The 24,690-nt window shown below is 60.2% G+C and overlaps 4 pseudogenes; all 4 read right to left on the bottom strand.

The window, feature by feature from the left end:
* Nucleotides 1-2,666: 2,666 nt before the first annotated feature.
* Nucleotides 2,667-2,847, bottom strand: LOC143349222 (U2 spliceosomal RNA; annotated as a pseudogene).
* A 5,871-nt stretch (nt 2,848-8,718) lies between these two features.
* Nucleotides 8,719-8,899, bottom strand: LOC143349221 (U2 spliceosomal RNA; annotated as a pseudogene).
* A 5,925-nt stretch (nt 8,900-14,824) lies between these two features.
* Nucleotides 14,825-15,005, bottom strand: LOC143349235 (U2 spliceosomal RNA; annotated as a pseudogene).
* A 5,888-nt stretch (nt 15,006-20,893) lies between these two features.
* LOC143349231 (U2 spliceosomal RNA) lies at nt 20,894-21,071 on the bottom strand (annotated as a pseudogene).
* Between the last annotated feature and the right edge of the window lie 3,619 nt (nt 21,072-24,690).

Below are 24,690 nucleotides of genomic sequence, written 5' to 3'. Positions count from 1 at the left end.
GCTCGGCTAGCACCTCCTGCACTGCCCGCTTGCGGTTCGTTCGGAACAGACGCTGTATTCGCGTGGCTTCCCGGACGTGTTCCGTCCGTGTGAAAGGAGCCCCGGTCGCTCCGTTGCAACTGGCATCCCCTCGGGGACGCACCCCCAAACTCTCCGCCGCATCCGGCCTTCCTCCTCCCCCCCCAGTGGCCCTTGCGGCACCCCCCCTTCCACGAGCAGAACGCCTCGAACCAAAGAAGTCCGCCACAAGGGCGGCAAGGGCCTCTAAGCCCTCCGCTGTCTCCACCGCCTCTGCAGCCGCGACGATTCGCGCCCTTTCGGACGCTTCCTCGGCGCCGCCGCGTCGGCGGGGGGCAGCCATTGGCGTCCGCTCGCTCCGGGTGGATCCGCGCCCTCTCCCTGGACGCTCCACGATTGCATCAGGATTCCGCTCCGGCCCATGTCTGAGCCCCCCACACGTCCGCTGCGTCCGCTTACCTCCGGTCACCGTCGGGTCACTCCGTGCGCACGTTCCTGGGTCGACACCACTCCCTCTCCCCCTCGTCGCCGTCTGCCTCCGGTCCACGGCGGCGTTTCCTCTACTGACCGCAGGGGTTGCACCACTCGGGGCCGCGGTCCTTCTACAAACAGAGCCCCGGTTTGACCCGGGGGCATTAGTCGGACTGCCCCGGCTCGCGTCGGTTATATTACGATTTAACATCCCTTGCTGGTCGTCCGAAATAAAATTGCTATTAAAATTTATAGGGCTCGTGGCCCTGTCACAGTACCTTTTTATACTGCTAAAATCTTTAGTCTTGTTGTTAAAATCAGTCTTATAATTGTTACCCTTATTACTAGTTGGGCCCTGGTCCGTATTTCGGCCCCGTTCCGCCTCCACGGAGGGACCGACCATTCCCGCGCTGCCGGGGGGCATTACTCCTTCCTCTGTTGCATCCTGCTCCCCCGGCACGGGGGTCTGCAGCCCAGCCCTCTTCCTTCCTCTTCTGGGGGCCGCCACTATCCAATCTTCATTCGGTGGCGACGACGACGGGGCCGCTGTCGTTGCCTCCTCTCCTGACGACGACTCCTCGATGGCCGGGAGTCTCTTCCTCCTCCCTCTTCTTGTCGTCCCCACCCCTGGGGATGTGGGGGCGGTGGTATTGCCCCCTTTCGTCCCCCTCCCGGGCGGGAGGGACACGGCCCGGGCGCTTCTTCCTCTCCTTGGGGTGGGGCATCCTAGCGCCGCCGGAGATGTCGTCGGCGGTGTCCTTCTCCCGGCCGCGACTGGTACCACCGCCTGGGGAGTGCCGCGAATCCTCCTGCCTCGTCGTGGTGTACCCGGGGTCTGCTGGGGGGGCTCGGTGGCGGCTCTCCTGGCTCGCGCCCTCGTCCTGGGCGCGAGTGCCGGCGGCGAGGTGGAATTGCCGCCGGCTGTCCCCCTCGGCGATGGAGTTGGACCCCGGGTAGGCGGTGGTGTCACGACCGGTGCGGGTATTGACCCCCGCACCACCGAGGTCGTCGTCGTGGTCGTCGTGATCGTCGTCGTCGTCGTCGTCGTGGCCGCCGTGGATGTTACGACCACCGGGGCAATCCTACCGGCCGACGACAGATTGCCGGAGTTGGTCTGGGTTAGTTGTCCGGCGGGGGGGGGCGGCTGGGTGGTGGTGGTCCCCCCCACTGTCGTCGGTCCGGCCGGCGAGGGCGTCTTGGGCGTTGTCCTCTTCGTTTCCCTCGCCGTGGCTGTCGTCGTTACCCCGGTGGTGGCGGCCGGTGGCCCCCGGGTGACCTCCGCGAAGGTGGTGGTCGGAGTCACCCTTCTGCTGCACCCCCTCGGTGCAGCCGTTGCGGGCTCGGGCTGCGACCCGCTGCGTCTGGCGGCGACGGTCACAAAGTTCTTCAGTGTGGCGGTGGCGGGCTTCTTTCCCGCCACCGTCGCCGCCGTTGTCCTCCGCCCTGTCGTTGTCCTCGCCGTCGTCGTTGTGGGGGCGGAGGACTTTGACTTACCGCGGGAGGTCGACGCCGCCACCGCTGGCACGTTTCTTCTCGCGCATGGCGGCTCGCCTCCTCGCGTGGTCGATCGATCCGTTTCGGCGGATCGCGGGGCCTCGCTTCTCGCGCCCTCGCGGAGGGAGCCCGTCCCCCCCGCGGGTCCGCTGGCCGGGGATGCAGACGCGTCACCCGGGGCGGCCGATGGTGCACCAGCGGCAGGAGGATTCGGTGCACCATTCGCGTGGCTTGCAGCGTGATGCTGCTTCACCTTCTTCAGTGCATAAGCACTGTTGTCGGTGAAGCCGCAATCACCGCATACAAACCTACGCGTAATACCCGAATGGTGAAGTTTAAGGTGTTTACCTAAATCCTCGTGCCGCTGGTACACCGCCGCTCCCCTTCGCAGCGCCGTAGTCCCTCGATGGCAGTAGGGACAGATAAATTGGTCGGGGAACGGGAACTTAACGATTACCTCGTTTCCTCGGGCGACGCATCCGGATCCTTCGGCCATGCCTAAAACTTAGAAAACAGAAACGAAAAGCAAGCAGAGAGAGCAAAGGAGAAGTCAAAGTGTATATAGAAAGTCAGAAATAAAAGTTTTTTAAAAGTTAAAAGTTAAAAGTTAAAAGTTAAAAGTCAAAAGTCAAAAGTTAAAAGATCAATAAATAAATAAAATACTTAAAATCTGATTTTCGTGTAGTTATTGAGCCAATCCTGGCGGCACTGCAATGCCAGGCTGACTCGCGACAGAGGTGGAGCAAGCTCCAACTGCTCCGTCAATTTCCAAAAATCAGATTAATATTCTGACTCCCCAATGGGGAGTGTATCAGATATTAAGCTGATAAGAACAGATAAAAGCAGTTTTATTTCAATAAATGTTTCCCCGGGGCGAAGCCCCGGGGATCAGGTACAGAGTATACATGTATATAGCATTATATGACATAATTATTATAATTTTAAAGGGCGCAGAGACAGTCCCCCTGCGCCCTTATCGTCGTAACACTTTCGCGTTTAATTTTCGCACTGGGCGTCCAACTGGTATGTGCAAGTGGTAGTCCATTTTGGCTCCTTCCTTGTCAGGTCATCATATGGATTTTAACCGTATATATTCACATAAATAACAAATAAATAAATAAATAAATAAATAAATAAGTAACAACAAGGAACAGAAATAACAATATAAAAGAGTACAGCAATTTGACGGTGTATAGGGCCGCAAAAGGAACGAAAAGAAGTATCAGTGAGCAGAACAAAGAAAAAAAGAGGAAAGAAAGAAGTATAAATATAGAATGAAATAGCATAAAATGGACTAGAATAAGGAATAACGAGATCGAATCCGGACTAGCATCCCGGTAGGATAAAGTTAGGTCAGAACGGTAAAAGAAAAATAAAAGAGCGTAGTATATAAAACACTTTGTGCTGCTAGTGGCCAGATGGAACGCCCACTACTCGTCTTCTCGAGCTCGGGGCAGTCCGCTGGTGCTATTATTTCCGGCCCCTTGACCCCCACGGTCCTCTTGCACGCTAGTCAATCTTCTTGACGCCACCGCGTTCTCGTCAGCTTCGGGCGCCGCGGTCGGAGCGGGGTACTGCCGGATCCCAGAGACGTGTTCCACGTAAATGTCCCTGGACCAGGCTATGGTCTCTGATACCATGAGCCGTCTCATGGTCCTCGCGTAGAACCGTGAGACGCGCAGCGTTTTCAGGAGGGACTCGTTGTCCGGGTGCCAGGCGCCCAGGGCCCCGACGATGAACGCGCCCACGTGGACGGTGTAGCCGCGCCGGCGGAGAGCACACGCTATAGGCGCGTATTTTCGCAGTTTCTCCGCCTTGGCATCTTCGAAGGCCATGAAGGTGTTTTCAAATGGCACGGCCACATCGACCAGGTGGACGGTCCGTGACGGCTCGTGCGTCACGACTATGTCGGGACGCAAGGCCGCCAGTTCGTCGGGGACACCCGGGACACGTCGGTCAACCCGGAGGTCGCCCGGAAGACGGGTCGCCCTCGCAAGCCTGCGAACCAAGCCGTGGTGTCGGAGCTGGCGAGCCGCCGAGTGAACGCCGCAGTGCCCGAGCACGTGAGGAAGGCTCTCGAGCTTAAACCCGCATCGCCGACATCGTTTATCGCCCTCCCCCCAACGGATTGCTCCATTGAGTGGGAGGACATCAAGGCGCGCGCGATGGATAAAGCGCCAGTCGGCGAAGCGAGTAAATGACCCCCCACGCATGAAGTGATTGCTCACCGCATGGCGGGAGGTCACGCCGAAAACCTTCCCCTGGTCAGGTTTCCGGACCAGTGTCATTCTGTAGTGCTCAGCCACTGCCGCCCTCATCCGGCGGATTATCTCCGCCTTCGCCCCTGGTGACACCACGACCGGTTCGCCCCGCGAGGCGATCTCCACCGAGAGCTCGGCCCGACCATCGTCCCACTTCCACCGAAAACCGAAACGCGCCGCAGACCTGAGCGCGGCGGACCGCACCCGCGACCAGAATGAGGCACATCCGCTGGTTGGCCACGCGAAGTCCCCGGTCAAACGACCTGACAGGTACTCCGCGAGGTCCCCCTCTGTCGGAGGCCGACGCAGCTTGTCCCGCGCCGCTGTATCAAGGGATGCCCTTGCCAGTGATGCAACGACCGGGTCCCGTGCGTTCAGAAGCCTGAACGCATGGGCCACGGTCGTCACATCAGCCAGGTCAGCCAGCGGGAGGAGTCCGCATCCTCCCCATGAAGGGGGGATGTAAACTACCTCCGCACTGGCCCGCTGTGGCAAATTGAGCCATCCCTTGACCACGCGCCTAACAGCCTTGTCTACCTCCGCCAGTGCCGACTTCCTCACGCTGGCGCCCCGTAGCAGGAAATCCACCCGTGGAATTATAACCGATCTTAAGGTTTCCACCTTCTGCCACGGAGCTAGCAGGGAGCGATCCACCGCCCCCAGGTCCCTCAGCACATCCCGGATCGTGGAGTAGGGCGTCTGGTCGATCCGAACCCCGGTGGGAATGCCCAGGTGCTCATAGGCGTCTCCGTCTCCGAGCGCTGGAACGAGTCCCTCGTTGAGGCCAAACTCGGTCCGGGCCACCGCGCCGCTTCCAAGGACGTGTAGCGTCGCGCACTTCCCCGGATTGAACGCGAGGCCCAGACTCCGCGCCGTGGCCTCTGCTGCTCCCAGTAGCCCTCTCATGCCCTCGGGGGACGTCGCGATCAATGCGATATCATCCGCGTAGGCTAGGGCTGCTACCTTAAAGCCCGCCATCTCATACCCGGCCCTCGACTCCGCGGCTTGTCGAACCACGGGTTCGATTGCCAGGTTAAAGAGTATAGGGCTCAAGGGGCAGCCCTGTCTTACTCCCGACTGCATGGGGATCCTATCAGTGAATCCTTCGGCCGTACGGACCCTCGTCGTGCAATCGGTGTATAGACACCGGACGAGGTTGACGATCGCGTGGGGGGCACCGGCCCCGGCCAGCGCGTTTAGGATGGCGGCGTGGGGGACCGAACCAAAAGCATTGGAAAGGTCCAGCCACGCAACCACCAACTCCCTCCGCCGTCGCTTTGCGTCGATAAGGGCCTCCCGCAGCACGAAGTTGTGCTCAAGGCACCCCTCGTACGGCAGAAAGCCCTTTTGTGCCGGGGAGAGCCGTCGATTTTGGACGGCCCAGCGGGTAAGGCGGTCGGCCATCACGGCCGCGAAGAGCTTGGGGATTACGTCACCCATGGCGATGGGACGCCAGTTGCTGAGGTCATCCCTCTCACCTTTCTTGTAAATCAAGATGGTATTTGACTCCTTCCACAGGGAGGGAATCAACTCCACCCGACGGCACGCATTGTATGCCGCCGTCAGGACCTCGGCTCCCGGATCGGCCCCCCTCAGGTCAGCGTAGGTGATTCCATCCGGTCCGGGGGATGATTTTTTCATCCTCCGGAGGCGGTTGAACACCTCGGCCGACCCGAAGGGCCTCTCCAGTGCCTCATTGGTTCCTTCATCCGGCTGGTCGTGGTGGAGCGCCGGGAAGTGTTCCGAACGGTCCCGAGCCGCATATATAGAACTAAAGTGCCCTTGGACAATGTCCTTGGGCACTTGGCAGTGCGGAGATTGCTCGGCTAGCACCTCCTGCACTGCCCGCTTGCGGTTCGTTCGGAACAGACGCTGTATTCGCGTGGCTTCCCGGACGTGTTCCGTCCGTGTGGAAGGAGCCCCGGTCGCTCCGTTGCAACTGGCATCCCCCCGGGGACGCACCCTCAAACTCTCCGCCGCATCCGGCCTTCCTCCTCCCCCCCCAGTGGCCCTTGCGGCACCCCCCCTTCCACGAGCGGAACGCCTCGAACCAAAGAAATCCGCCACAAGGGCGGCAAGGGCCTCTAAGCCCTCCGCTGTCCCCACCGCCTCCGCAGCCGCGACGATTCGCGCCCTTTCGGACGCTTCCTCGGCGCCGCCGCGTCGGCGGGGGGCAGCCATTGGCGTCCGCTCGCTCCGGGTGGGTCCGCGCCCTCTCCCTGGACGCTCCACGATTGCATCGGGATTCCGCTCCGGCCCATGTCTGAGCCCCCCACACGCCCGCTGCGTCCGCTTACCTCCGGTCACCGTCGGGTCACTCCGTGCGCACGTTCCTGGGTCGACACCACTCCCTCTCCCCCTCGTCGCCGTCTGCCTTCGGTCCGCGGCGGCGTTTCCTCTACTGACCGCAGGGGTTGCACCACTCGGGGCCGCGGTCCTTCTACAAACAGAGCCCCGGTTTGACCCGGGGGCATTAGTCGGACTGCCCCGGCTCGCGTCGATTGTAACGTAATTTCGCATCCCTTGCTGGTCGTCCCGGATAAAATTGCCATTCGAGATAAAATTAAAATTGATGGGGCTCGTGGCCCTGTCACAGTACCTTTTCTTACTGCTCTTATCATTAGTCCTGCTGTTAAAATTGATATTGCTACCCTTACTACTATTTGGGCCCTGGTCCGTATTTCGGCCCCGTTCCGCCTCCACGGAGGGACCGACCATTTCTGCGCCGCCGGGGGGCGTTATTCTTCTCTCCGTGGCTCCCTGACCCCCCGGCACGGGGGTCTGCAGCCCAGCCCTCCTCCATCCTCTTCTGGGGGCCGCCACTGTCCAATCTACCCTCGGCGACGACGACGACGAAGCCGCTGTCGCTTCCGCCTCTTCGTCCTCTCCCGACGACGACTCCTCGATGGCCGGGAGTCTCCTCCTTCTCCCTCTTCTTGTCGTCCCCACCCCTGGGGATGTGGGGGCGGTGGTGTTGCCCCCTTTTGTCCCCCTCCCGGGCGGGAGGGACACGGCCCGGGCGCTTCTTCCTCTCCTTGGGGTGGGGCATCCTAGTGCCGCCGGAGATGTCGTCGGCGGCGTCCTTCTCCCGGCCGCGACTGGTACCACCGCCTGGGGGGTGCCGCGGATCCTCCTACTGCGCCGTAATGCACCCGGGGTCTGCTGGGGGGGCTCGGTGGCGGCTCTCCTGGCTCGCGCCCTCGTCCTGGGCGCGAGTGCCGGCGGCGAGGTGGAATTGCCGCCGGCTGTCCCCCTCGGCGATGGAGTTGGGCCCCGGGTGGGCGGTGGTGTCACGACCGGTGCGGGTATTGACCCCCGCACCACCGAGGTCGTCGTTGTGGTCGTCGTAATCGTCGTCGTCGTCGTCGTCGTGGCCGCCGTGGATGTTACGACCACCGGGGCAATCCTACCGGCCGACGACAGATTGCCGGAGTTGGTCTGGGTTAGTTGTCCGGCGGGGGGGGGCGGCTGGGTGGTGGTGGTCCCCCCCACTGTCGTCGGTCCGGCCGGCGAGGGCGTCTTGGGCGTTGTCCTCTTCGTCTCCCTCGCCGTGGCTGTCGTCGTTACCCCGGTGGTGGCGGCCGGTGGCCCCCGGGTGACCTCCGCGAAGGTGGTGGTCGGAGTCACCCTTCTGCTGCACCCCCTCGGTGCAGCCGTTGCGGGCTCGGGCTGCGACCCGCTGCGTCTGGCGGCGACGGTAACAAAGTTCTTCAGTGTGGCGGTGGCGGGCTTCTTTCCCGCCACCGTCGCCGCCGTTGTCCTCCGCCCTGTCGTTGTCCTCGCCGTCGTCGTTGTGGGGGCGGAGGACTTTGACTTACCGCGGGAGGTCGACGCCGCCACCGCTGGCACGTTTCTTCTCGCGCATGGCGGCTCGCCTCCTCGCGTGGTCGATCGATCCGTTTCGGCGGATCGCGGGGCCTCGCTTCTCGCGCCCTCGCGGAGGGAGCCCGTCCCCCCCGCGGGTCCGCTGGCCGGGGATGCAGATGCGTCGCCCGGGGCGGCCGATGGTGCACCAGCGGCAGGAGGATTCGGTGCACCATTCGCGTGGCTTGCAGCGTGATGCTGCTTCACCTTCTTCAGTGCATAAGCACTGTTGTCGGTGAAGCCGCAATCACCGCATACAAACCTACGCGTAATACCCGAATGGTGAAGTTTAAGGTGTTTACCTAAATCCTCGTGCCGCCGGTACACCGCCGCTCCTCTTTGCAGCGCCGTAGTCCCTCGATGGCAGTAGGGACAGTTGAAATGGTCCGGGAACGGGAACTTAACGATTACCTCGTTTCCTCGGGCGACGCATCCGGATCCTTCGGCCATGCCTAAAACTTAGAAAATAAAACGAAAAACAGAGAGAGAGCAAAAGTAAGAGTCAAAGTGTATATAGAAAGTCAGAATAAAAGTTAAAAGTTAAAAGTCAAAAGTTAAAAGATCAATAAATAAATAAATAAATAAAATACTTAAAATCTGATTTTTGTGTAGTTATTGAGCCAATCCTGGCGGCACTGCAATGCCAGGCTGACTCGCGACAGAGGTGGAGCAAGCTCCAACTGCTCCGTCAATTTCCAAAAATCAGATTAATATTCTGACTCCCCAATGGGGAGTGTATCAGATATTAAGCTGATAAGAACAGATAAAAGCAGTTTTATTTCAATAAATGTTTCCCCGGGGCGAAGCCCCGGGGATCAGGTACAGAGTATACATGTATATAGCATTATATGACATAATTGTTATAATTTTAAAGGGCGCAGGGACAGTCCCCCTGCGCCCTTATCGTCGTAACACTCTCGCGTTTAATTTTCGCACTGGGCGTCCAACTGGTATGTGCAAGTGGTAGTCCATTTTGGCTCCTTCCTTGTCAGGTCATCATATGGATTTTAACCGTATATATTCACATAAATAACAGATAAATAAATAAATAAATAAATAAATAAGTAACAACAAGGAGCAGAAATAACAGTATAAAAGAGTACAACAATTTGACGGTGTATAGGGCCGCAAAAGGAACGAAAAGAAGTATCAGTGAGCAGAACAAAGAAAAGAAGAGAAACGAAAGAAGTATAAATATAGAATGAAATAGCATAAAATGGACTAGAATAAAGAATAACGAGATCAAATCTGGACTAGCATCCCGGTAGAATAAAATTGGATCAAAAAGGTAAACGAAAAATAAAAGAGCGTAGTATATAAAACACTTTGTGCTGCTAGTGGCCAGATGGAACGCCCACTACTCGTCTTCTCGAGCTCGGGGCAGTCCGCTGGTGCTATTATTTCCGGCCCCTTGACCCCCACGGTCCTCTTGCACGCTAGTCAATCTTCTCGACGCCACCGCGTTCTCGTCAGCTTCGGGCGCCGCGGTCGGAGCGGGGTACTGCCGGATCCCAGAGACGTGTTCCACGTAAATGTCCCTGGACCAGGCTATGGTCTCTGATACCATGAGCCGTCTCATAGTCCTCGCGTAGAACCGTGAGACGCGCAGCGTTTTCAGGAGGGACTCGTTGTCCGGGTGCCAGGCGCCCAGGGCCCCGACGATGAACGCGTCCACATGGACGGCGTAGCCGCGCCGGCGGAGAGCACACGCTATAGGCGCGTATTTTCGCAATTTCTCCGCCTTGGCGTCTTCGAAGGCCATGAAGGTGTTTTCGAATGGCACGGCCACATCGACCAGGTGGACGGTCCGTGACGGCTCGTGCGTCACGACTATGTCAGGACGCAAGGCCGCCAGTTCGTCGGGGACACCCGGGACACGTCGGTCAACCCGGAGGTCGCCCGGAAGACGGGTCGCCCTCGCGAGCCTGCGGACCAAGCCGTGGTGCCGGAGCTGGCGAGCCGCCGAGTGAACGCCGCAGTGCCCGAGCACGTGAGGAAGGCTCTCGAGCTTAAACCCGCATCGCCGACATCGTTTATCGCCCTCCCCCCAACGGATTGCTCCATTGAGTGGGAGGACATCAAGGCGCGCGCGATGGATAAAGCGCCAGTCGGCGAAGCGAGTAAATGACCCCCCACGCATGAAGTGATTACTCACCGCATGGCGGGAGGTCACGCCGAAAACCTTCCCCTGGTCAGGTTTCCGGACCAGTGTCATTTTGTAGTGCTCAGCCACTGCCGCCCTCATCCGGCGGATTATCTCCGCCTTCGCTCCTGGTGACACCACGACCGGTTCGCCCCGCGAGGCGATCTCCACCGAGAGCTCGGCCCGACCATCGTCCCACTTCCACCGAAAACCGAAACGCGCCGCCGACCTGAGCGCGGCGGACCGCACCCGCGACCAGAATGAGGCACATCCGCTGGTTGGCCACGCGAAGTCCCCGGTCAAACGACCCGACAGGTACTCCGCGAGGTCCCCCTCTGTCGGAGGCCGACGCAGCTTGTCCCGCGCCGCTGTATCAAGGGATGCCCTTGCCAGTGATGCAACGACCGGGTCCCGTGCGTTCAGAAGCCTGAACGCATGGGCCACGGTCGTCACATCAGCCAGGTCAGCCAGGGGGAGGAGTCCGCATCCTCCCCACGACGGGGGGATGTAAACTACCTCCGCACTGGCCCGCTGTGGCAAATTGAGCCATCCCTTGACCACGCGCCTGACAGCCTTGTCTACCTCCGCCAGTGCCGACTTCCTCACGCTGGCGCCCCGTAGCAGGAAATCCACCCGTGGAATTATAACCGATCTTAGGGTTTCCACCTTCTGCCACGGAGCTAGCAGGGAGCGATCCACCGCTCCCAGGTCCCTCAGCACATCCCGGATCGTGGAGTAGGGCGTCTGGTCGATCCGAACCCCGGTGGGAATGCCCAGGTGCTCATAGGCGTCTCCGTCTCCGAGCGCTGGAACGGGTCCCTCGTTGAGGCCAAACTCGGTCCGGGCCACCGCGCCGCTTCCAAGGACGTGCAGCGTCGCGCACTTCCCCGGATTGAACGCGAGGCCCAGACTCCGCGCCGTGGCCTCTGCTGCAACCAGTAGCCCTCTCATGCCCTCGGGGGACGTCGCGATCAATGCGATATCATCCGCGTAAGCCAGGGCTGCTACCTTAAAGCCCGCCATCTCGTACCCGGCCCTCGACTCCGCGGCTTGACGAACCACGGGTTCGATTGCCAGGTTAAAGAGTATAGGACTCAAGGGGCAGCCCTGTCTTACTCCCGACTGCATGGGGATCCTATCAGTGAATCCTTCGGCAGTACGGACCCTCGTCGTGCAATCGGTGTATAGACACCGGACGAGGTTGACGATCGCGTGGGGGGCACCGGCACCGGCCAGTGCGTTTAAGATGGCGGCGTGGGGGACCGATCCAAAAGCATTGGAAAGGTCCAGCCACGCCACCACCAACTCCCTCCGCCGTCGCTTCGCGTCGGTAAGGGCCTCCCGCAGCACGAAGTTGTGCTCAAGGCACCCCTCATACGGCAGAAAGCCCTTTTGTGCCGGGGAGAGCCGTCGATTTTGGACGGCCCAGCGGGTAAGGCGGTCAGCCATCACGGCCGCGAAGAGCTTGGGGATTACGTCACCCATGGCGATGGGACGCCAGTTGCTGAGGTCATCCCTCTCACCTTTCTTGTAAATCAAGATGGTATTTGACTCCTTCCACAGGGAGGGAATCAACTCCATCCGACGGCACGCATTGTATGCCGCCGTCAGGACCTCGGCTCCCGGATCGGCCCCCCTCAGGTCGGCGTAGGTGATTCCATCCGGTCCGGGGGATGATTTTTTCATCCTCCGGAGGCGGTTGAACACCTCGGCCGACCCGAAGGGCCTCTCCAGTGCCTCATTGGTGCCTTCATCCGGCTGGTCGTGGTGGAGCGCCGGGAAGTGCTCCGAACGGTCCCGAGCCGCATATATAGAACTAAAGTGCCCTTGGACAATGTCCTTGGGCACTTGGCAGTGCGGAGATTGCTCGGCCAGCACCTCCTGCACTGCTCGCTTGCGGTTCGTTCGGAACAGACGCTGTATTCGCGTGGCTTCCCGGACGTGTTCCGTCCGTGTAGAAGGAGCCCCGGTCGCTCCGTTGCAACTGGCATCCCCTCGGGGACGCACCCCCAAACTCTCCGCCGCATCCGGCCTTCCTCCTCCCCCCCCCAGTGGCTCTTGCGGCACCCCCCCTTCCGCGAGCGGAACGCCTCGAACCAAAGAAGTCCGCCACAAGGGCGGCAAGGGCCTCTAAGCCCTCCGCTGTCTCCACCGCCTCCGCAGCCGCGACGATTCGCGCCCTTTCGGACGCTTCCTCGGCGCCGCCGCGTCGGCGGGGGGCAGCCATTGGCGTCCGCTCGCCCCGGGTGGGTCCGCGCCCTCTCCCTGGACGCTCCACGATTGCTTCGGGATTCCGCCCCGGCCCATGTCTGAGCCCCCCACACGCTCGCTGCGTCCGCTTACCTCCGGTCACCATCGGGTCACTCCGTGTGCACGTTCCTGGGTCGACACCACTCCCTCACCCCCTCGTCGCCGTCTGCCTCCGGTCCACGGCAGCGTTCCCTCTACTGACCGCAGGGGTTGCACCACTCGGGGCCGCGGTCCTTCTACAAACAGAGCCCCGGTTTGACCCGGGGGCATTAGTCGGACTGCCCCGGCTCGCGTCGATTACGTTAAAATTTAAATCCCATCGCTGGTCGTCTTGGTTAGGATTGTCATAACTGCTGTTAAAATTAATGGGGCTCGTGGCCCTATCACAGTACCTTTTAATCCTGCTAAAATCTTTAGTCCTGCTACTAAAATCAACATTATTATTATTATTATTATCATTAATACTACTAATATTAAGTGGGCCCTGGTCCGTATTTCGGCCCCGTTCCGCCTCCACGGAGGGGCCGACCATTTCTGCGCTGCCGGGGGGCGTTATTCTTCTCTCCGTGGCTCCCTGGCCCCCCGGCTCGGGGGTCTGCAGCCCAGCCCTCCTCCTTCCTCTTCTGGGGGCCGCCACTGTCCATTCTACCCTCGGCGACGACGACGACGGAGCCGCTGTCGCTTCCGCATCTTCGTCCTCTCCTGATGACGACTCCTCGATGGCCGGGAGTCTCCTCCTTCTCCCTCTTCTTGTCGTCCCCACCCCTGGGTATGTGGGGGCGGTGGTGTTGCCCCCTTTCGTCCCCCTCCCGGGCGGGAGGGACACGGCCCGGGCGCTTCTTCCTCTCCTTGGGGTGGGGCATCCTAGCGCCGCCGGAGAAGTCGTCGGCGGCGTCCTCCTCCCGGCCGCGACTGGTTCCACCGCCTGGGGGGTGCCGCGGATCCTCCTACTGCGCCGTAATGTACCCGGGGTCTGCTGGGGGGGCTCGGTGGCGGCTCTCCTGGCTCGCGCCCTCGTCCTGGGCGCGAGTGCCGGCGGCGAGGTGGAATTGCCGCCGGCTGTCCCCCTCGGTGATGGAGTTGGGCCCCGGGTGGGCGGTGGTGTCACGACCGGTGCGGGTATTGACCCCCGCACCACCGAGGTCGTCGTCGTGGTCGTCGTGATCGTCGTTGTCGTCGTCGTCGTGGCCGCCGTGGATGTTACAACCACCGGGGCAATCCTACCGGCCGACGACAGATTGCCGGAGTTGGTCTGGGTTAGTTGTCCGGCGGGGGGGGGCGGCTGGGTGGTGGTGGTCCCCCCCACTGTCGTCGGTCCGGCCGGCGAGGGCGTCTTGGGCGTTGTCCTCTTCGTCTCCCTCGCCGTGGCTGTCGTCGTTACCCCGGTGGTGGCGGCCGGTGGCCCCCGGGTGACCTCCGCGAAGGTGGTGGTCGGAGTCACCCTTCTGCTGCACCCCCTCGGTGCAGCCGTTGCGGGCTCGGGCTGCGACCCGCTGCGTCTGGCGGCGACGGTAACAAAGTTCTTCAGTGTGGCGGTGGCGGGCTTCTTTCCCGCCACCGTCGCCGCCGTTGTCCTCCGCCCTGTCGTTGTCCTCACCGCCGTCGTTGTGGGGGCGGAGGACTTTGACTTACCGCGGGAGGTCGACGCCGCCACCGCTGGCACGTGTCTTCTCGCGCATGGCGGCTCGCCTCCTCGCGTGGTCGATCGATCCGTTTCGGCGGATCGCGGGGCCTCGCTTCTCGCGCCCTCGCGGAGGGAGCCCGTCCCCCCCGCGGGTCCGCTGGCCGGGGATGCAGATGCGTCGCCCGGGGCGGCCGATGGTGCACCAGCGGCAGGAGGATTCGGTGCACCATTCGCGTGGCTTGCAGCGTGATGCTGCTTCACCTTCTTCAGTGCATAAGCACTGTTGTCGGTGAAGCCGCAATCACCGCATACAAACCTACGCGTAATACCAGAATGGTGAAGTTTAAGGTGTTTACCTAAATCCTCGTGCCGCCGGTACACCGCCGCTCCTCTTTGCAGCGCCGTAGTCCCTCGATGGCAGTAGGGACAGTTGAAATGGTCCGGGAACGGGAACTTAACGATTACCTCGTTTCCTCGGGCGACGCATCCGGATCCTTCGGCCATGCCTAAAACTTAGAAAATAAAACGAAAAGCAGAGAGAGAGCAAAAGGAAGAGTCAAAGTGTATATAGGAAGTCAGAATAAAAGTTAAAAGTTAAAAGTTAAAAGTTAAAAGTTAAAAGTTAAAAGTTAAAAGTCAAAAGTCAAAAGTAAAAAGATCAATAAATAAATAAAATACTTAAAATCTGATTTTTCGTGTAGTTATTGAGCCAATCCTGGCGGCACTGCAATGCCAGGCTGACTCGCGACAGAGGTGGAGCAAGCTCCAACTGCTCCGTCAATTTCCAAAAATCAGATTAATATTCTGACTCCCCAATGGGGAGTGTATCAGATATTAAGCTGATAAGAACAGATAAAAGCAGTTTTATTTCAATAAATGTTTCCCCGGGGCGAAGCCCCGGGGATCAGGTACAGAGTATACATATGTTTTTACAGGTTTCATGGCTAATTATTATAATTTCAAAGTGCGCAGGGACAGTCCCCCTGCGCCCTTGTCGTCATAGTACTTTCACATTTAATATCGCACTGGGCGTCCATATGATATGTGTGTAGGGTAATCCACTTTAGTTTCCTCCTTATCAGATCCTCATACGAATTTTAACGTTGTATAAGTTGACGTGACTAGATAGCTAAAAGAAATAAATAAATATAGATAACAGTAACATAAACAAAATATAACGGAGTATAACAATTCGACGGTGTATAGGGCCGCAAAAAGAAAGAAAGAAAGGAGGTATAAACAGACGAGGAGTTGTTATATAACATAAAGCAAAGTAAAATAAAGTAAAATAGCATACAGTAATCTAGGATTAGGTATTATATGGTCAAGTCGAGTGCCATGTATAGGGTGGCTTGACTAGAATATAAATAGCAACACAAGAAAGAAGAGTATCGCCTCTAGAAGTGCATGCTGCAGATTGCCGGCTAGGACGCCCACTACTCGTCCTCTTGAGCTCGGGGCAGTCCGCTGGTGCTATTATTTCCGGCCCCTCGTCCCCCACGGTCCTCTTGCTCGCTAGTCAATCCTCTTGACGCCACCGCGTTCTCGTCAGCTTCGGGCGCCGCGGTCGGAGCGGGGTACTGCCGGATCCCAGAGACGTGTTCCACGTAAATGTCCCTGGACCAGGCTATGGTCTCTGATACCATGAGCCGTCTCATGGTCCTCGCGTAGAACCGTGAGACGCGCAGCGTTTTCAGGAGGGACTCGTTGTCCGGGTGCCAGGCGCCCAGGGCCCCGACGATGAACGCGCCCACGTGGACGGTGTAGCCGCGCCGGCGGAGAGCACACGCTATAGGTGCGTATTTTCGCAGTTTCTCCGCCTTGGCATCTTCGAAGGCCATGAAGGTGTTTTCAAATGGCACGGCCACATCGACCAGGTGGACGGTCCGTGACGGCTCGTGCGTCACGACTATGTCGGGACGCAAGGCCGCCAGTTCGTCGGGGACACCCGGGACACGTCGGTCAACCCGGAGGTCGCCCGGAAGACGGGTCGCCCTCGCAAGCCTGCGAACCAAGCCGTGGTGTCGGAGCTGGCGAGCCGCCGAGTGAACGCCGCAGTGCCCGAGCACGTGAGGAAGGCTCTCGAGCTTAAACCCGCATCGCCGACATCGTTTATCGCCCTCCCCCCAACGGATTGCTCCATTGAGTGGGAGGACATCAAGGCGCGCGCGATGGATAAAGCGCCAGTCGGCGAAGCGAGTAAATGACCCCCCACGCATGAAGTGATTGCTCACCGCATGGCGGGAGGTCACGCCGAAAACCTTCCCCTGGTCAGGTTTCCGGACCAGTGTCATTCTGTAGTGCTCAGCCACTGCCGCCCTCATCCGGCGGATTATCTCCGCCTTCGCCCCTGGTGACACCACGACCGGTTCGCCCCGCGAGGCGATCTCCACCGAGAGCTCGGCCCGACCATCGTCCCACTTCCACCGAAAACCGAAACGCGCCGCAGACCTGAGCGCGGCGGACCGCACCCGCGACCAGAATGAGGCACATCCGCTGGTTGGCCACGCGAAGTCCCCGGTCAAACGACCTGACAGGTACTCCGCGAGGTCCCCCTCTGTCGGAGGCCGACGCAGCTTGTCCCGCGCCGCTGTATCAAGGGATGCCCTTGCCAGTGATGCAACGACCGGGTCCCGTGCGTTCAGAAGCCTGAACGCATGGGCCACGGTCGTCACATCAGCCAGGTCAGCCAGCGGGAGGAGTCCGCATCCTCCCCATGAAGGGGGGATGTAAACTACCTCCGCACTGGCCCGCTGTGGCAAATTGAGCCATCCCTTGACCACGCGCCTAACAGCCTTGTCTACCTCCGCCAGTGCCGACTTCCTCACGCTGGCGCCCCGTAGCAGGAAATCCACCCGTGGAATTATAACCGATCTTAAGGTTTCCACCTTCTGCCACGGAGCTAGCAGGGAGCGATCCACCGCCCCCAGGTCCCTCAGCACATCCCGGATCGTGGAGTAGGGCGTCTGGTCGATCCGAACCCCGGTGGGAATGCCCAGGTGCTCATAGGCGTCTCCGTCTCCGAGCGCTGGAACGAGTCCCTCGTTGAGGCCAAACTCGGTCCGGGCCACCGCGCCGCTTCCAAGGACGTGTAGCGTCGCGCACTTCCCCGGATTGAACGCGAGGCCCAGACTCCGCGCCGTGGCCTCTGCTGCTCCCAGTAGCCCTCTCATGCCCTCGGGGGACGTCGCGATCAATGCGATATCATCCGCGTAAGCTAGGGCTGCTACCTTAAAGCCCGCCATCTCATACCCGGCCCTCGACTCCGCGGCTTGTCGAACCACGGGTTCGATTGCCAGGTTAAAGAGTATAGGGCTCAAGGGGCAGCCCTGTCTTACTCCCGACTGCATGGGGATCCTATCAGTGAATCCTTCGGCCGTACGGACCCTCGTCGTGCAATCGGTGTATAGACACCGGACGAGGTTGACGATCGCGTGGGGGGCACCGGCACCGGCCAGCGCGTTTAGGATGGCGGCGTGGGGGACCGAACCAAAAGCATTGGAAAGGTCCAGCCACGCAACCACCAACTCCCTCCGCCGTCGCTTTGCGTCGATAAGGGCCTCCCGCAGCACGAAGTTGTGCTCAAGGCACCCCTCGTACGGCAGAAAGCCCTTTTGTGCCGGGGAGAGCCGTCGATTTTGGACGGCCCAGCGGGTAAGGCGGTCGGCCATCACGGCCGCGAAGAGCTTGGGGATTACGTCACCCATGGCGATGGGACGCCAGTTGCTGAGGTCATCCCTCTCACCTTTCTTGTAAATCAAGATGGTATTTGACTCCTTCCACAGGGAGGGAATCAACTCCACCCGACGGCACGCATTGTATGCCGCCGTCAGGACCTCGGCTCCCGGATCGGCCCCCCTCAGGTCAGCGTAGGTGATTCCATCCGGTCCGGGGGATGATTTTTTCATCCTCCGGAGGCGGTTGAACACCTCGGCCGACCCGAAGGGCCTCTCCAGTGCCTCATTGGTTCCTTCATCCGGCTGGTCGTGGTGGAGCGCCGGGAAGTGTTCCGAACGGTCCCGAGCCGCATATATAGAACTAAAGTGCCCTTGGACAATGTCCTTGGGCACTTGGCAGTGCGGAGATTGCTCGGCTAGCACCTCCTGCACTGCCCGCTTGCGGTTCGTTCGGAACAGACGCTGTATTCGCGTGGCTTCCCGGACGTGTTCCGTCCGTGTGGAAGGAGCCCCGGTCGCTCCGTTGCAACTGGCATCCCCCCGGGGACGCACCCTCAAACTCTCCGCCGCATCCGGCCTTCCTCCTCCCCCCCCAGTGGCCCTTGCGGCACCCCCCCTTCCACGAGCGGAACGCCTCGAACCAAAGAAATCCGCCACAAGGGCGGCAAGGGCCTCTAAGCCCTCCGCTGTCCCCACCGCCTCCGCAGCCGCGACGATTCGCGCCCTTTCGGACGCTTCCTCGGCGCCGCCGCGTCGGCGGGGGGCAGCCATTGGCGTCCGCTCGCTCCGGGTGGGTCCGCGCCCTCTCCCTGGACGCTCCACGATTGCATCGGGATTCCGCTCCGGCCCATGTCTGAGCCCCCCACACGTCCGCTGCGTCCGCTTACCTCCGGTCACCGTCGGGTCACTCCGTGCGCACGTTCCTGGGTCGACACCACTCCCTCTCCCCCTCGTCGCCGTCTGCCTTCGGTCCGCGGCGGCGTTTCCTCTACTGACCGCAGGGGTTGCACCACTCGGGGCCGCGGTCCTTCTACAAACAGAGCCCCGGTTTGACCCGGGGGCATTAGTCGGACTGCCCCGGCTCGCGTCGATTGTAACGTAATTTCGCATCCCTTGCTGGTCGTCCCGGATAAAATTGCCATTCGAGATAAAATTAAAATTGATGGGGCTCGTGGCCCTGTCACAGTACCTTTTCTTACTGCTCTTATCATTAGTCCTGCTGTTAAAATTGATATTGCTACCCTTACTACTATTTGGGCCCTGGTCCGTATTTCGGCCCCGTTCCGCCTCCACGGAGGGACCGACCATTTCTGCGCCGCCGGGGGGCGTTATTCTTCTCTCCGTGGCTCCCTGACCCCCCGGCACGGGGGTCTGCAGCCCAGCCCTCCTCCATCCTCTTCTGGGGGCCGCCACTGTCCAATCTACCCTCGGCGACGACGACGACGAAGCCGCTGTCGCTTCCACCTCTTCGTCCTCTCCCGACGACGACTCCTCGATGGCCGGGAGTCTCCTCCTTCTCCCTCTTCTTGTCGTCCCCACCCCTGGGGATGTGGGGGCGGTGGTGTTGCCCCCTTTCGTCCCCCTCCCGGGCGGGAGGGACACGGCCCGGGCGCTTCTTCCTCTCCTTGGGGTGGGGCATCCTAGTGCCGCCGGAGATGTCGTCGGCGGCGTCCTTCTCCCGGCCGCGACTGGTACCACCGCCTGGGGGGTGCCGCGGATCCTCCTACTGCGCCGTAATGCACCCGGGGTCTGCTGGGGGGGCTCGGTGGCGGCTCTCCTGGCTCGCGCCCTCGTCCTGGGCGCGAGTGCCGGCGGCGAGGTGGAATTGCCGCCGGCTGTCCCCCTCGGCGATGGAGTTGGGCCCCGGGTGGGCGGTGGTGTCACGACCGGTGCGGGTATTGACCCCCGCACCACCGAGGTCGTCGTTGTGGTCGTCGTAATCGTCGTCGTCGTCGTCGTCGTGGCCGCCGTGGATGTTACGACCACCGGGGCATTCCTACCGGCCGACGACAGATTGCCGGAGTTGGTCTGGGTTAGTTGTCCGGCGGGGGGGGGGCGGCTGGGTGGTGGTGGTCCCCCCCACTGTCGTCGGTCCGGCCGGCGAGGGCGTCTTGGGCGTTGTCCTCTTCGTCTCCCTCGCCGTGGCTGTCGTCGTTACCCCGGTGGTGGCGGCCGGTGGCCCCCGGGTGACCTCCGCGAAGGTGGTGGTCGGAGTCACCCTTCTGCTGCACCCCCTCGGTGCAGCCGTTGCGGGCTCGGGCTGCGACCCGCTGCGTCTGGCGGCGACGGTAACAAAGTTCTTCAGTGTGGCGGTGGCGGGCTTCTTTCCCGCCACCGTCGCCGCCGTTGTCCTCCGCCCTGTCGTTGTCCTCGCCGTCGTCGTTGTGGGGGCGGAGGACTTTGACTTACCGCGGGAGGTCGACGCCGCCACCGCTGGCACGTTTCTTCTCGCGCATGGCGGCTCGCCTCCTCGCGTGGTCGATCGATCCGTTTCGGCGGATCGCGGGGCCTCGCTTCTCGCGCCCTCGCGGAGGGAGCCCGTCCCCCCCGCGGGTCCGCTGGCCGGGGATGCAGACGCGTCGCCCGGGGCGGCCGATGGTGCACCAGCGGCAGGAGGATTCGGTGCACCATTCGCGTGGCTTGCAGCGTGATGCTGCTTCACCTTCTTCAGTGCATAAGCACTGTTGTCGGTGAAGCCGCAATCACCGCATACAAACCTACGCGTAATACCAGAATGGTGAAGTTTAAGGTGTTTACCTAAATCCTCGTGCCGCCGGTACACCGCCGCTCCTCTTTGCAGCGCCGTAGTCCCTCGATGGCAGTAGGGACAGTTGAAATGGTCCGGGAACGGGAACTTAACGATTACCTCGTTTCCTCGGGCGACGCATCCGGATCCTTCGGCCATGCCTAAAACTTAGAAAATAAAACGAAAAACAGAGAGAGAGCAAAAGGAAGAGTCAAAGTGTATATAGGAAGTCAGAATAAAAGTTAAAAGTTTTAAAAGTTAAAAGTTAAAAGTTAAAAGTCAAAAGTCAAAAGTTAAAAGATTAATAAATAAATAAATAAAATACTTAAAATCTGATTTTTGTGTAGTTATTGAGCCAATCCTGGCGGCACTGCAATGCCAGGCTGACTCGCGACAGAGGTGGAGCAAGCTCCAACTGCTCCGTCAATTTCCAAAATCAGATTAATATTCTGACTCCCCGATGGGGAGTGTATCAGATATTAAGCTGATAAGAACAGATAAGAACAGATAAAAGCAGTTTTATTTCAATAAATGTTTCCCCGGGGCGAAGCCCCGGGGATCAGGTACAGAGTATACATATATATCGGTCATATGACAAAATTAATATAATTTTAAAGGGCGCAGGGACAGTCCCCCTGCGCCCTTATCGTCGTAGCACTTTCACATTTAATTATCGCACTGGGCGTCCAACTGATGCGTGTATGTAGTAGTCCGTTATGGCTCCTTCCTTGTCAAGTCATCATGTGGATTTTGACCATAAATATGTTAACATGAATAACAGGCAACTAAATAAATAAATAAATAAATAAATAAATAAATAATAAAATAAGTAACAACAAGGAAGAGGAGAGTAGATCATAATACCAGCAAATAGCAAGAACAGAAACAAGAATATAGAAAAGTACAGCAATTTGACGGTGTATAGGGCCGCAAAAAGAAAGAAAAGGAATATAAATGAGCAAAGAAGTATAACTGTAGAACAAAATGGCATGCAGTGAACTAGAATGAGGTAGAACGAGATCGAGTTTGGACTAGAATACGAGTGAGATAGAATTAAGTATATGCAGTATAGCACTTAAGAAAAATATATATAATACTGATGGCCAAAAGGAACGCCCACTACTCGTCTTCTCGAGCTCGGGGCAGTCCGCTGGTGCTATTGTTACCGGCCCCTCGACCCCCACGGTCCTCTCGCACACTAATCCATCTTCTTGGCGCCACCGCGTTCTCGTCAGCTTCGGGCGCCGCGGTCGGAGCGGGGTACTGCCGGATCCCAGAGACGTGTTCCACGTAAATGTCCCTGGACCAGGCTATGGTCTCTGATACCATGAGCCGTCTCATGGTCCTCGCGTAGAACCGTGAGACGCGCAGCGTTTTCAGGAGGGACTCGTTGTCCGGGTGCCAGGCGCCCAGGGCCCCGACGATGAACGCGTCCACGTGGACGGTGTAGCCGCGCCGGCGGAGAGCACACGCTATAGGCGCGTATTTTCGCAGTTTCTCCGCCTTGGCGTCTTCGAAGGCCATGAAGGTGTTTTCAAATGGCACGGCCACATCGACCAGGTGGACGGTCCGTGACGGCTCGTGCGTCACGACTATGTCGGGACGCAAGGCCGCCAGTTCGTCGGGGACACCCGGGACACGTCGGTCAACCCGGAGGTCGCCCGGGAGACGGGTCGCCCTCGCAAGCCTGCGAACCAAGCCGTGGTGCCGGAGCTGGCGAGCCGCCGAGTGAACGCCGCAGTGCCCGAGCACGTGAGGAAGGCTCTCGAGCTTAAACCCGCATCGCCGACATCGTTTATCGCCCTCCCCCCAACGGATTGCTCCATTGAGTGGGAGGACATCAAGGCGCGCGCGATGGATAAAGCGCCAGTCGGCGAAGCGAGTAAATGACCCCCCACGCATGAAGTGATTGCTCACCGCATGGCGGGAGGTCACGCCGAAAACCTTCCCCTGGTCAGGTTTCCGGACCAGTGTCATCCTGTAGTGCTCAGCCACTGCCGCCCTCATCCGGCGGATTATCTCCGCCTTCGCTCCTGGTGACACCACGACCGGTTCGCCCCGCGAGGCGATCTCCACCGAGAGCTCGGCCCGACCATCGTCCCACTTCCACCGAAAACCGAAACGCGCCGCAGACCTGAGCGCGGCGGACCGCACCCGCGACCAGAATGAGGCACATCCGCTGGTTGGCCACGCGAAGTCCCCGGTCAAACGACCCGACAGGTACTCCGCGAGGTCCCCCTCTGTCGGAGGCCGACGCAGCTTGTCCCGCGCCGCTGTATCAAGGGATGCCCTTGCCAGTGATGCAACGACCGGGTCCCGTGCGTTCAGAAGCCTGAACGCATGGGCCACGGTCGTCACATCAGCCAGGTCAGCCAGTGGGAGGAGTCCGCATCCTCCCCACGAAGGGGGGATGTAAACCACCTCCGCACTGGCCCGCTGTGGCAAATTGAGCCATCCCTTGACCACGCGCCTAACAGCCTTGTCTACCTCCGCCAGTGCCGACTTCCTCACGCTGGCGCCCCGTAGCAGGAAATCCACCCGTGGAATTATAACCGATCTTAAGGTTTCCACCTTCTGCCACGGAGCTAGCAGGGAGCGATCCACCGCCCCCAGGTCCCTCAGCACATCCCGGATCGTGGAGTAGGGCGTCTGGTCGATCCGAACCCCGGTGGGAATGCCCAGGTGCTCATAGGCGTCTCCGTCTCCGAGCGCTGGAACGGGTCCCTCGTTGAGGCCAAACTCGGTCCGGGCCACCGCGCCGCTTCCAAGGACGTGCAGCGTCGCGCACTTCCCCGGATTGAACGCGAGGCCCAGACTCCGCGCCGTGGCCTCTGCTGCACCCAGTAGCCCTCTCATGCCCTCGGGGGACGTCGCGATCAATGCGATATCATCCGCGTAAGCTAGGGCTGCTACCTTAAAGCCCGCCATCTCGTACCCGGCCCTCGACTCCGCGGCTTGTCGAACCACGGGTTCGATTGCCAGGTTAAAGAGTATAGGGCTCAAGGGGCAGCCCTGTCTTACTCCCGACTGCATGGGGATCCTATCAGTGAATCCTTCGGCAGTACGGACCCTCGTCGTGCAATCGGTGTATAGACACCGGACGAGGTTGACGATCGCGTGGGGGGCACCGGCACCGGCCAGCGCGTTTAAGATGGCGGCGTGGGGGACCGAACCAAAAGCATTGGAAAGGTCCAGCCACGCAACCACCAACTCCCTCCGCCGTCGCTTCGCGTCGATAAGGGCCTCCCGCAGCACGAAGTTGTGCTCAAGGCACCCCTCGTACGGCAGAAAGCCCTTTTGTGCCGGGGAGAGCCGTCGATTTTGGACGGCCCAGCGGGTAAGGCGGTCGGCCATCACGGCCGCGAAGAGCTTGGGGATTACGTCACCCATGGCGATGGGACGCCAGTTGCTGAGGTCATCCCTCTCACCTTTCTTGTAAATCAAGATGGTATTTGACTCCTTCCACAGGGAGGGAATCAACTCCACCCGACGGCACGCATTGTATGCCGCCGTCAGGACCTCGGCTCCCGGATCGGCCCCCCTCAGGTCGGCGTAGGTGATTCCATCCGGTCCGGGGGATGATTTTTTCATCCTCCGGAGGCGGTTGAACACCTCGGCCGACCCGAAGGGCCTCTCCAGTGCCTCATTGGTTCCTTCATCCGGCTGGTCGTGGTGGAGCGCCGGGAAGTGTTCCGAACGGTCCCGAGCCGCATATATAGAACTAAAGTGCCCTTGGACAATGTCCTTGGGCACTTGGCAGTGCGGAGATTGCTCGGCTAGCACCTCCTGCACTGCCCGCTTGCGGTTCGTTCGGAACAGACGCTGTATTCGCGTGGCTTCCCGGACGTGTTCCGTCCGTGTGGAAGGAGCCCCGGTCGCTCCGTTGCAACTGGCATCCCCCCGGGGACGCACCCTCAAACTCTCCGCCGCATCCGGCCTTCCTCCTCCCCCCCCAGTGGCCCTTGCGGCACCCCCCCTTCCACGAGCGGAACGCCTCGAACCAAAGAAGTCCGCCACAAGGGCGGCAAGGGCCTCTAAGCCCTCCGCTGTCCCCACCGCCTCCGCAGCCGCGACGATTCGCGCCCTTTCGGACGCTTCCTCGGCGCCGCCGCGTCGGCGGGGGGCAGCAATTGGCGTCCGCT

This window comes from Colletes latitarsis, chromosome 12 (genome assembly GCF_051014445.1).
Source record: "Colletes latitarsis isolate SP2378_abdomen chromosome 12, iyColLati1, whole genome shotgun sequence".
NCBI classification, from domain to species: Eukaryota; Metazoa; Arthropoda; class Insecta; order Hymenoptera; family Colletidae; genus Colletes; species Colletes latitarsis.
This window is presented reverse-complemented; position numbering and strand designations above follow the sequence as displayed.